We start from the raw sequence: 13,379 nt of genomic DNA, 5'->3' as shown, positions 1-13,379 counted from the left end.
ATTTTTTTTATTATTCTAATTGTAATGCCTAAGTTTGTTATTTTTCATATTTCTTATACTAATGGATCTTTTTTTTCTTTTTAATAATAATGATAATAATAATAATATCAAAACCTACTAAGTTGTTTCCTTTTTTCTAAATTGTTTTTTTTACATGAAATGTAAAATGTATACAATTGTTAGTTGATTAGTTATTCTTAATGCTTAAATGTTAAAACTTATTGCTTATAAACTTCTAGTTTATGAATTTGTGTACTTTCTATCATTTTAATTTAGCGTATTATATGATATTTTCATCAATTTACAAACTTTAGTTAATTTTTTCCTTAAACTTTTTGGGCCATTATGCCTCAACTACCCCTTTAGCTTTTTAAAACCTTGCTAGAATGACAAGTGGACCATTCCAATTAATTTCTCATGTAAAAGGAAAAACTGGTTTAACACATTTTAAAGGGTCAAAGACTTACCCTAAGTATTCATAAATTGACCTAAAGATAGACTTAGTATATGCTTGGTTCCATGGGTATTTATAGATGGACTATTTATTGTTTTCAATGTTTATTTGTACAACTTTACTTTAAACGTTTTTCACTTTAAACATTTCTTGTTTATGTTGTTTGGTTGGGCATTACTTTAAACATTTTTTTACTTTCCACCTCAGATAAACACCCCATAAAGTATGCCACATAAGCATTTAATTTCAAGAAATGCTGGGGTGTTGGGAGAATTTAGTATTTATTTGATAAACGTTGAAACCAAACAATGGTTTTATATGCAATAAACACCAACACCTATGTGGTGCTGAGGTGGTGGCATTTTTTTTTCAATAAATGCCCACAGAACCAAACACTCTCTTAAATATACCTTGTGACTTTTTATCCTTCATTTTCTTTCACATTTTTAAAATATACACTCAATTTTTCAAACTCATGTGGATATTGGGCATATTAGTAAAAAAAGTCAAAGCACAATGGGTCTACACCCCCAACAATAGGATGAAAAAAATACATAAATAAAGAAAGAAACGTGACAGTTCTCACAAAGTGAGATAATGATTGAAAATTTGTTAACTTTAATATGTGAATCTGATGTTGCGTGAACTAAACACTCCCTTTTGGAAGGTAGCTTAGACGTTAGGTTGGTGATGTGGCCAGGTCGAGCTACAAGATAAAGGAATCAAAGTGTTCTAGGGTGCTTTACCTAGTGTGGGCACTCCGATGCTTAAGTTAGTGATGCAGGTTTTTGAAAGAGTTAATAGCATGTAAGCAAGAGAATGCGAGAGTTAAATCGCACATACCTTTGTGAGGCTGGAGGCGAAGCCTTTATATAGGCAAGCTGCCGTGGGCCTCATGATGTGTGTCCGAGATCAACGGCCCATCTAACCCAAAGTTAGCTTCGTACATGATGAGGGTCTCCAAGTAAGATGATAAGGCTTATCCAGGTTCGTCCGAATCAGGTAGGGTGAAGATAAGATCCATCAATGTATGTCGTGATCCTGAGGAGATTGGAGACAACTGGCTTGCATTTAGAATAAGGCTATGTGGCACTTTGGTAGGTCAATGGATGTAGTGAGCTGCTCAAGCCTCGGTCTAACTGAGTGACCTGAGGTGCCCGAGGTGACTAGGATCACTAAGGTGTCTGAAGTCGCTAAAGTGTCACCACATCATTAGACATGCCAAATTATCTCTCATTAGAATCCTTCCTACCTCCAACTCAATTATTTTTTTATTCTTCTAAATATTCATGTATTGTGGATTCTTGAAACCATGGAAATAGCCTCCAACTAAGACTTGAAGATAAATGAACCTACTATTGGCTATTAATATCTTGCTATGTAAAACACATTTCTTTTGATAAGCGTGACTTTAATTTGAAACAATCCCCTCTCTTTCAACCTTTGAATCTAGAACATAAAATGGAATAAAATTCATGGAAGCCTTGATTCCTATAACCAAATATTTAGAATTCACTTTTCAATCTCTCTCTCCCATTTTTAACACTTATTTAGTATTCCATTTTTTCTCTCTCCTCTCATCATCGTGATCATTATTTAGTATTCCATTTTTGAAGATGAATGCATCACTTCTCCTTCTTTTGTTTTTGTTCAAAAGGGAAAAATAGAATTTTCAAAATTTTAAATGAATTTACATGTAATGTTTCATTGATGGAGGGTATATTTAAGTCTTTTTGAAAAAAAAAAATTAGGGTATATTTTAAGTCAAATTATGGAAACTATGGGTATGCCTAAGTCTTTTACCCTAAACAACGTGTACTATCTCATGGCTACTTCAGACATGTGTCTATCCATCTTCTCTAAAAAGAAAAAAAAATGTATTTAGATTCAACCATGATATTAGAAAAACTTATAATCAGTCAACTATATTATTATATAAAGGCAACCAATTTAGCACACAAAGGTTCAAAATATTGGTCCCATGTATCATATCAATCAATTTAGATATGAATACATATTGTAATTTGCTTTGGATACACATGGATATAGTGGAGAGAGATGAATATATTTGAATAAAGTGGGGAAACTCTTCCAAATCTTACAAATACATCAAAAACACTAAAATTTGGAGTTTAAAATAACTATGAATGGGGTATAAACAAATAAAAAAATGCATACTTTAATAATTTTTATGAAGAGATACATTCAAATTAACAATACCTAGAGTCTAGAATATATAGATGTCATATGATAACATTATTAATAAAACATAAAAATAATGCTTGAGCTTACAATCTACTAAAATTTCATTAAGAGACAAACTAAATTGTTTTTAGATCAATAAGTTAGATAGATCATTACTAAATGCATATTATACTTCTTCCTTACTATGAAAGTCATTTAGAATATATAAAATAAATTATTTTTTGGATTTTTCTAAAATAATTTGTGAAAAAAAAATCACTTTTGGCATAAACTATTGTTAGATCAATGAGTTTAATGGATTATCGATAGATTCATCTTATAGTTTTTTTAATGCAATGAAAATCATTTAAAACACATACTTTTTTATAATTTGATTTTCCATTTTTTTGGGAAAAAAATGCATAGATCTAACAAGTATATATGAACCACCAGTATAATTTGATGTATGTTGACAATCCAAATCGTAGGAATAGGCTATAAAATTTGTCAAAGAAAATAAAAGTTATTAAATAGCAATTTGTTGACCTATGGTTAGAAGCTTTTAGCCACAGTCATAACTGCTACTATAGGTCCTTTTTATACTCAAGTAACTCAAGAGCAGTAGGACGATTCCACCCATACCACATGTTGTTCATTTGCAATACTGATATGGTACATCATGTATCGATTCTATTATATCAATATACCATTATGATATATGATGGGAGAAGTCATCTATTACAAGTTGAAGTGAATAAAAGGATTAAGGGCCTTTTTGATGATTAAGTCATTGTTAAAAGAAATACTTATTTCACAAGTAATTCTTAGAAGTACTTGTTTTAACAATCACTTAAGGTTGTTTGGAAACCACTTTTATAAATCACTTAGTATGTTTTTAAGCATTTATTAGGGTGGGGATGTTTGGTAAGCTACTTTCTCCATAAGTGCTTATATTGACTCAAATGACAAATTTAGCCCTTACTTCACTCATACATATATACAATGCTTTTCAGATGCTATGCTATATATTTTAACTCAGAGTCTATGTGGACCCGCACATGAATCTCCATGTGGATCCAATAACAACAACAACAATAATAATCAGAATAATAATAATAATAATAATAATAATAATAATTAACAATAATAATAATAAATAATCAGAATAATAATAAATATAAATATAAATAATCCTAATAAATAATAAATACTTCGCCCTCCCTCTCCATCTCATACTTCTTCTTCCTTTTCTTCTTCAGAACCCCCCCCCACCCCCCACAATCCATTGTTCATCATCTTCCTCACGACACAGAACCAACAACGACAGTTCATCATCTCCATCATTTACTAAGCTCCATTTCCTTCTGTGTTCTCTCCAATATAGGTTCTCAATATGCCAATCCTCCAAAAACTCTCAGAAATTCGGCTTTTGGGCCTAAGTTTTTATTTCCATGCCATTATGCCAAAGCCCAATTGAGGAGCAATAGAGGTTCCTTAAATTTATTTCTTAAAATCTCATTTTCTAGCCTTTCTCACTTCTCTGTTGATGACCAGAAGTTGCTCGTTTCCGTGCATTTTCAATGACATTTGAATCGGCGGAACTCGTTGAGAAAGAAACTCATTGACGAACAATAGTAACACCGTAATCTTGATTCCTTCGACCCAAATTCCAATTTTCAAAACCTCTACATAATTTCAGATGAGACTGAAAGGGTTTCTGTTAACGAGGATGAAATCTTGAGGAGAAGCCGAGTTGTACCTTGGGCTTTCAGACAACAAGGACTCAGTGACGGTGGTGAGTGGCGGCGTTGAACAGGAACGATAATGGTCATCGATGGACATGCAACTGGTGCATTGTTACTTGGTAATAGAGATGTTTGAATGAATGGAGGAGACATAACCCTCACGGGGGTATTTTAGGCATTACAAAAAATTATTACGAATTGGTTCGTCCCATTTTTTTGGAGAAATACTTTTTCAAGAAGTACTTAAAAAAGCCAATTTGAAGTAGTTTTTTTAAAGAAGTACTTCTTTAAAAAAATACTTCTTTCCCACTTTTTTATCAAATACAGAAAACTACTTAATAACCACGGGTCCCAATTTTTAAAAGTACTTCTTTTAAGTGTTTTCAAACACTACCTAAGCATAGATCAAATTAAAAATATAGATAAAAATAATACAAAATGATTTAAGTATTAATAATTTAACAATAAATATGAAATTAAGTAGAATGAAGTGATCAAATAGGATTCAAACCGCTGACCTCATCTAGTTGAAATTAGGTTTACATGATGATGATAGATAGATAGATAGTGGGTGCAAAACAAAAATGTCAGAATGGTACCGCTGACCTCATCTTGTTTGACACATTAGGACGCCAATGTAGATCTATCTACATGAAGCTGAAGGTTTCCAATCATGACAGCATTTAACCCAGCAGCTTCAGCGCCACCAACGGCTGATACTGTTCCACGTTTCCAAGACTGATCCTGACATCCTGGTCCTCACACACGCCATCATGTGTATGGAGCGCTATGTAACATCACCTCTTTGATTATTTATTACGCATAACAACAGAAAGCGTAATCTGAATGACCTGTCCGTCTATGGGAATTGCCAATTGGCAAGACGTGGAAAACTGGAGACATGTTTATTTTCTAGTGGGAGTACCACATGATTCATCATGTACTACGGAGCGGAGAACACGGTAAGCAGATACGTCATCGTCATGACCTTTACTGTCCACCTCAGACATCTTAATCTCACCGTACAGGTGAGATGAATCCTGACCCAGAATTTATTTATAGGACTATTAATAGACAAGGAGGGGCTATTATTTTAGATTTTTTGATGAACTGCAGTCTACCTATCCCTTAATTTAACGGACGGACCCAATACAGCCTTTAATACGTGAAAGGCTGAAAGCTTTGTGTCATGTCATGTTAAACATTAATGATGAATAAGTTCTAACCTCTAATGGTTTTTAATCGTTTTGTGTCGGGTACTCGGGTTTTGGAATTGCAACGGGGCGGGGCGGGGGCACCCGGCCCTCTCTCTTAAAAATAGGAATTTCCATTTTTTTTTTGTTTTGAGGCAATTATTTAAAAATATGTTAAATTTTGGAATTATTTTAGAAATAAGATTAGAGGAATTTGAGGGTATTTTAGAAATAGGATTATAAGATTCTGGTGCTTTAAAAATTTAGAGGGAACTCATAAATATTTTAGAAATTAAAATTAAACCTAGAGTTATTTTATTAATTTATTACCATGTTCAAGTTGGGTTTGGAGAATTATATGAAAATCCTGTCATGGTTTGAGGTAAAAATTAAAATTAAACCTAGGAGTATTTTTTAATCCCTGCTCTCCCATTTGACATGTGTAGAAAAATACATAGTAATTGTAGGAGTTTGTATCTGATCCTCAAAGGCAAGGTTTAAAATATCGATACGCCCGATATGCTAGTAGGGACATATCGGGTGAATCGATACTCATTTTATTGCTTTTCTTTTTCTTTCTTTTTTTTTTTTTTGCAACTAGTCAAGGAGGGCGGTTTAGGGCTCCTCCACCCCCTGAACAGATCAAACCCCCGATACACCCACTGTAAGGGCATATTGGAGGGGTCTTAAAACGATACGTATTGGCCGATACGTGTCAATACTTTGAACCTTGCTCATAGGGTGCACCTCACATCACGTTTCAATTATGCATTTGGAGCATCTCCATAATTGTAAATTTTTTATTCATGGGGAGATGTTCTAGATACACAATTAAACATGTTGTGAGTGTGAATATGTGATGTCAGTGTGAAGGGTGCTTTGTGAGGAGAATATCTAAACTCTAATTGTAGACATTTGAACTCATGTCTATTGGCTTTGATCACCAGGGTTAGCCAATTTGAGCAATTAGTTTCGCATGGGAACATAGATAAATCACACCTTTGACAATGTTTTCACCAAAAAGAAATGGCAAAAAGGGATTAGGGTGGAGGTGTAATGTGGGTAGTGCCAACCTACTCTTGCAAGCCAGTTATATTATAGTAGGCTATGTTGAGCCAATACATGGGTCTTGGTGGACTTGTGCCATGTTGGGGCCAGGCTAAGTCATGGGTGGCATGAATGTTTTAGAAAAATTGAAAAAATAATACAAGAAAAGGAAAAAAAATTAACATTTTGTTATATATGAATTTTGATGTACACAATATATATATATATATATATATATATGTGTGTGTGTGTGTGTGTGTGTGTGTGAACCACAAGTAGTGCCAGGCCATAGGTAGTACCACCCACTTTACAGCTCTAGATTAGGGCTATAAACAAATCAGATTTGGATCAAATTCAGGAAAACCCAAATCTGATCCAATTATTGAAAACTTGTATCTGAATCTAATGCAAAATTCGGTCAAATTTGAAGACTTCATATTCAAATTTGAATCCTAATGAACTCATCAGATTTAGATTTAATCTGACTCCACTTTAATTTTTTAAAATATAAAAAAGATAATTACTTTTCAACTTTTATATATAATAATTTAATATAAATATAACATATTGAATTTATTCTATATAAAAATTCAGATAAAATATAATATATATAAAAATAATTTTTATAATTTTAAATATAATTTATACATTATATATTAAAATCAATAAACATTATAATATAATCATATTCAAATTATCAATAAATATTATAATTGTGTCAAATCAATATATATATTAAAATATTTTATAATTGGATCAAATGGAATCAATTCCAAATCTGACCACTCAGAATTGAATGTAATCAATCTCGAACCAGCCTTGAACTGGCCATAGAGAACCAACCTTGGTTGACCTTGGTATAACCAGTATGTGAGTGGAACTTCTCTTGAAAAAAAATCCAAAATACTTTGAGGATGTGAAGGCTTGAACCCAAGCACTTGTGTGTGAAAAGATCATGGTCTCACATGACCATTGAGTAACTTGAATGGTTTGATCATTTTTCTTCAATTTGATATTTGTGTACAATAATTATATATATATATATTGATTACTTGCCTTTGCCCCCATAGGGGCTGTGTAATTCAAATCTCTTTGGCATATTATAATACTTTTTCTAGCAATATTAATAATTCTTCACAAAGGTGGTGAGAGCCGATGGTGGGGCTCAAAACCATATCTCGTTTAGGGCCAGTTATCCAATTTACGTAACAATTGAGCCACCACTTAGTTGTGTACAATAAGTATTATAAAAGGTAATATTTAGAAAATTTAAAATACAATGATAAATTTATTTTGATCTATCTTATTATTATTGAAAAGTCAAGTTTCTAAAGAACAGATTACATTTATTTTAAGAAAAAAGAGTAAAAAAAGAACAAATTTCACAAATATACCCTAGGTCAAAGCCAGAATCTTGATAAAATACGTTTCGTTTTTGTAATCAACCCTACTTAGGTTTTGTCTTCAAACGAACCGAACCAAACCCATTGTCACCCCTAATCTTTACCATCTATTATTCATCAATGAACTGGATTTAGGGACTCTGGATCGGTTGCATTTTTTCACTGCACTTACCTAATGTTGGTCCCAAGTATTTTAAGTCTAGAGAAGAAATGCTTGTCCTCAGGGTAGGCCCACTTTTTCACATTTTTTCCCTGAATCCGCCCACTGAAATATTTATTAAAGTTGAAAAACATAACCATCTAAAAGCTAAAACACTTTTAAGCCCTAAGCACGAAGCCTGAATTTGGTATTAATTATCTTGATATTTTTTTTATAAAAAATGGAGGTTTATAGAATCTTTTGAAGAAATACTTATTATATTATTGTCTAAATTAACTACCAACAGGCTACAAGATTCTCTCCCGAATACTTCCAATTTCCTTCTTATATGCAGAACCACAGTTAATTTAAATACCTTTATTCTCAATTCCAATTGTTACGATTACAATTATAATTTATTTTAAATTTAGGCTTAAGCTGTTTGGTGTGATTCCTGAAAGCCTATTGGCTTGAAGCTTGGACAAGCACAAATTCATCCATATTTCTATGCTGAAATTTTATTAATTATAATGGGGCAGATAAAAATTAAACACTGAATCTTTTGATCGTATAAATTCTGATAATATGAAACCATTCAATCTAAACTTTAAAGTTATTGGGTAAGATCCCTCAATAAATTTCTACTCTCTAACACTTTATTTTGAAGGGCGGTTGCCTTTGTATTATGATTTATGCAGAGCAAACATTGGAATATTGGTGGCTATGGTGACAAAGGAGGAAGACCTAAATATATATAAAAAAACCAAGCACTAAACTTAATATTCATGTAAACTAGAGACTCACAATAAGGAGAACCATTGACCACCATTCTTTTTTTTCAAGCTAACATGGAGTTTGTTTCAGTAGACAGAAATAAATAAATAAATGAAAAAGACAAAAAGAAATATATAAAATTAATGTCTAATTGGACAAGAAAATATCACAAACCAAACCATGTAGTTCCCACATTTTTTTCCTTAGTGGAAATATTAAAAGCTAATTAGGGTCACCTTCCGTAAACATTTTCTATGACAGTGAGACAAACTGATAGGGGCACTCACACTGACACTCACACTTCCATGGTTATGATTTTCTTATACGGCCACTATCTCTCCTCACTAAGACTCTATACCTAATATAATGTTGCTAGTGTCAGCTAGGCCTACTGAATTTTTATCCACCACCGGCCAAAACAATTGCAAATAGTGACAGTTTGTTGGTATGGCAAGTAAATGATCCCGTGGGCTTTGTTGTCTTGGAATTTAGGGCCATGTGAGGAGGGGCCCATTAAGAGAGAATGATTGGTTAAAGAATGGCAACATGATCAATCAAGATTCTTGATGCATTATATTATATGTGAAATTGTGAATTCACTGAACTCTGTTGCTGTTGCACCCATGCACATGCAAAGGGTAGAAGAGATGGGTCAGATCATGACTCAGATGTTAGATCTAAATTGAATATAGGAAGAGTACAAGAATACAAAATAATTGGTTCATGGGTTTGAGTTCTCTTGGGTGATTGGGTCTTGGGTGGGATTTGCATATGAAATACTTAGAATTAGAAGAATTAAACCCCATATATCAAGGAATTGGAAATCCCCGGCACTCCCTGTTTGTTTCTTGCCAAACAACTACAGTCAATCTATTTCTTCCAAGGAACTAACTATAGCCAAAGCTACTTTTAGGTAACGAAAGGCGAAAGGTGAGAAGGAATAGAAGAAGGGTTGGGAAGGAAAAATCAAGTAATTTAGGAAAAATGTTGGGATTACTCACAACCAAACAAATTCATCCAAAATTCCAAGCCAAATTTTCGAAAAAAGAAAGGAGAATTCTTGCAGAAAAGAAAATATTTTAAAACTACGGGTCACCGGTAACCTACGGTTCTTTTAATTCCAGGAAATAATTACCAACATTTAAAGACAATTAATTCTTTAATTAGGTTTCCAGCTGCAACTTGTTGTTGGGCCGTGGGCCATAGCTGGTTTCATGCAAGTGTGCAACGAGGCGACTAGAAAGCTGACATCACGCTCTACCCAAGAGACGTGAACAAAACCATGTTCCTTTCTTGAGGTACCTACTACGTAGGCTCCTGCTACTAACCATCTTCGCCGTTGAAGGAGTGGGACCCAACCTCCTGCCGTTATGCCACTTGGCAAACCAGCTTGGAGGAAGGGTGGATATTCATGGAATACCCAATTGATGGCTCCGATGTCGTGGTTCCGCGCGTGTGACGTGTGGGAGATGGGACCACCGACCTGTGGGACCCGGAATCTGGAGAGACTAGAGAGCTAGGCTGACTAGCTGAGAACAGCAAATCGATTGAAGTCCACAGGGATTGTCTGTCTGTCTCCTGTGAGCATGTATTATGAGGAGAGAGAGAGAGAGAGAGGCGGTAGAGACTCTAGGGCCTGGGCCTGGGCCTGTAAAAAGGCGGTCACTGCTCACTGGGCTCGCGTCTCGCGGATTCCTCTCAGAGGCGTAAACAGGCAAACGACCTCACTAATCACGAGTCACCAACCGCTTCGGTCGTCTTTGGCGAGTCGGATACGACATATGAACGTACAAAGAAAGTGGAGTGGAGGCTCTAGTCTTACCGTCTATTCATGCCATGGACCCTACATTCCAGCCTCGACCATCTTGGACCGTTCGATGCGTGGTATCTTAGGACGGTAGACGGTGGTTGTGCAATGTGCATGCATGTATATAAATAAAATACTTCGTGTCCAACGGCGACGTCGCCGTCTCCGATTCGTACGTGCGGTTGACACTTGACTACTTCAGTGTTAATCTTTCTTCTCACTATCCAAAAATGCCCCAACTTCTTCCCGTTAATTACGGTACTGTCATCGTTACCAAGAGGAACTTACAAGGGTAATATGGTAATTCAGATGCTCTAAATCAGTATAAAATGAGAGCATGAGGCACCGAACCGATCCGTGAACTCAGAAACAGAGAGCTCTCCGAAAGCCCAGACCAACCTACACTACTCTCTCGCAGCATTTTTCCTTCTGTTCTCAGTTCCTGTGAGTCTCACAGGGAATGCAGAAAGATGGGAGGAACTCCGATTTCCAACCCTGATTTGGGAGGGCCGGCCTCCAGGAAGATCAATGGTGGGAGGAATTGCCACCGTAAACACGTCGAAGACGGGTAGATTCCTTTCTCCGGCCACCCCCTCCTCCGCCTTCTTCTACTCCTCCTCTTACACTTCCTAGTTAAAATCCCCAAAAACATTTTTTTTTTCTTTTTTGTTTTCATTCTTTTCTGTAAAGAATCCTACTTCACTTCAATGGCGGATAAGAATAGAGGCGACCAGAGCTCGGTTCTTCACGGGAAGTACGATCTAGGCCGTCTACTGGGTCATGGAACCTTCGCTAAAGTCTACCATGCCAGGAACCTACAGACCGGCAAGAGCGTGGCGATGAAGGTTGTTGGGAAGGAAAAGGTGATCAAGGTTGGAATGACGGAACAGGTAAAGAGGGAGATTTCGGTAATGAAGATGGTGAAGCATCCCAACATCGTCGAACTCCATGAAGTCCTCGCCAGCAAGTCCAAGATCTACTTCGCCATGGAGCTCGTCCGAGGCGGTGAGCTTTTCTGCAAGGTCGCGAAGGGTCGGCTGAAGGAAGACGTTGCACGCGCTTACTTCCAGCAACTTATCTCCGCCGTCGATTTCTGTCACAGCCGTGGCGTATATCACCGGGATCTGAAGCCTGAGAATCTCCTACTCGACGAGGAAGGAAATCTGAAGGTTACAGATTTTGGGCTCAGCGCGTTCACCGAGCATCTGAAACCGGATGGCCTATTGCATACGACGTGCGGGACTCCGGCGTACGTCGCGCCGGAGGTTATCGGGAAGAAAGGGTACGATGGGGCAAAGGCGGATCTCTGGTCATGCGGCGTCATTCTGTACGTGCTTCTTGCAGGTTTCTTACCATTCCAGGACGACAACATCGTAGCCATGTATAAGAAGATTTACAGGGGAGATTTTAAGTGTCCGCCTTGGTTCTCATCCGAGGCTCGCCGACTAGTCACGAAGCTATTGGACCCAAATCCCAACACTCGGATCACTATAGCTAAGATCATGGAGACGTCCTGGTTCAAGAAATCGTTGCCAAGGACGATAAGAACGAAGGAAGAAATGGAATTCGAGAGCTTCGACGGAGAGGAGAATGGCGCCAAGTGGAAGCAACCTGAGACACTTAACGCCTTCCACATAATATCGTTGTCGGAAGGGTTCGATCTGTCGCCGTTGTTCGAGGAGAAGAAGAGGGAAGAAAAGGAGGAGTTGAGGTTTGCGACGACGAGGCCGGCGAGCAGCGTGATATCGAGGCTGGAGGAGGTGGCGAGGGCGATGAAGTTCAGCGTGAAGAAGAGCGAGTCGGTGGTGAAGTTGCAGGGGCAAGAGAGGGGAAGGAAAGGAAAGTTAGCGATCGCAGCGGAAATCTTCGCGGTGGCTCCGTCGTTCTTGGTGGTGGAAGTGAAAAAGGACGGAGGAGATACTCTGGAGTACAACCAGTTCTGCAGGAAGGAGCTCCGGCCGGCTTTGAAGGACATTGTCTGGACATCTCCGGCGGAGAATCCGACGCCTGCTTGAAGGAGCAGAGCGGGGGAGAGTGGAATTTAGGAATTAAGATTTTTAATTAATTAGTATTTATGTGATTATTGTCAATAATCATGACTAGGTGAAATGGAATCTTTCTCTTCAGTTGTTTGTGTCATTGTGTATGAGATCTGCTTTCGTGATTCGTTTATGGTGTGTGTAGCTCTTTTGTTTGGTTGCAGAAATTACATTCTCTCTGGCTCTGTTGTTTTTTATTCGGATCCAAACCCGCGTATCTGGGTATACAGAATTACGGGTCGGATATGGGCTCTTTCATTTTTCTTAGTTTTAACCCGAATCACATGACCGCATCATATCCTACCTACCCACACCTCCGTGTCCAATGCCATAGTTATCCGGATCATGCCTTCCGCTGTGTTTGGTAAGAATGCAGATCTAAAGGCATCATACAATTTATGATAATGTAAAATTTGTTTAAATTTAAATTAAATAACTTTTGTATTAGCTGCAAAATACAAATACACAAATTCTGAAATTACAGCCCCAATACTGTAGTAGTTCCTCCCGTGGATTTGGCATCAATCTACGGTCAGAATTCATCATATTGCAAATGATTTGGGTAGCAAATTCTACTCTATTCTTGGGTTGGGT

General features: G+C 36.7%; 1 pseudogene across 1 annotated transcript; it reads left to right on the top strand.

The window, feature by feature from the left end:
* The first annotated feature begins 11,094 nt into the window (after nt 1-11,094).
* Nucleotides 11,095-12,980, top strand: LOC148869667 (CBL-interacting serine/threonine-protein kinase 6 pseudogene; annotated as a pseudogene). The gene has a single exon (XR_016107071.1). The product of XR_016107071.1 is annotated as a CBL-interacting serine/threonine-protein kinase 6 pseudogene (transcript).
* The last annotated feature ends 399 nt before the right edge of the window (nt 12,981-13,379 follow it).

The sequence above is a fragment of the Nelumbo lutea genome, chromosome 2 (genome assembly GCF_056320005.1).
Source record: "Nelumbo lutea isolate HS-2025 chromosome 2, American lotus-T2T, whole genome shotgun sequence".
NCBI lineage: Eukaryota > Viridiplantae > Streptophyta > Magnoliopsida > Proteales > Nelumbonaceae > Nelumbo > Nelumbo lutea.
This window is presented reverse-complemented; position numbering and strand designations above follow the sequence as displayed.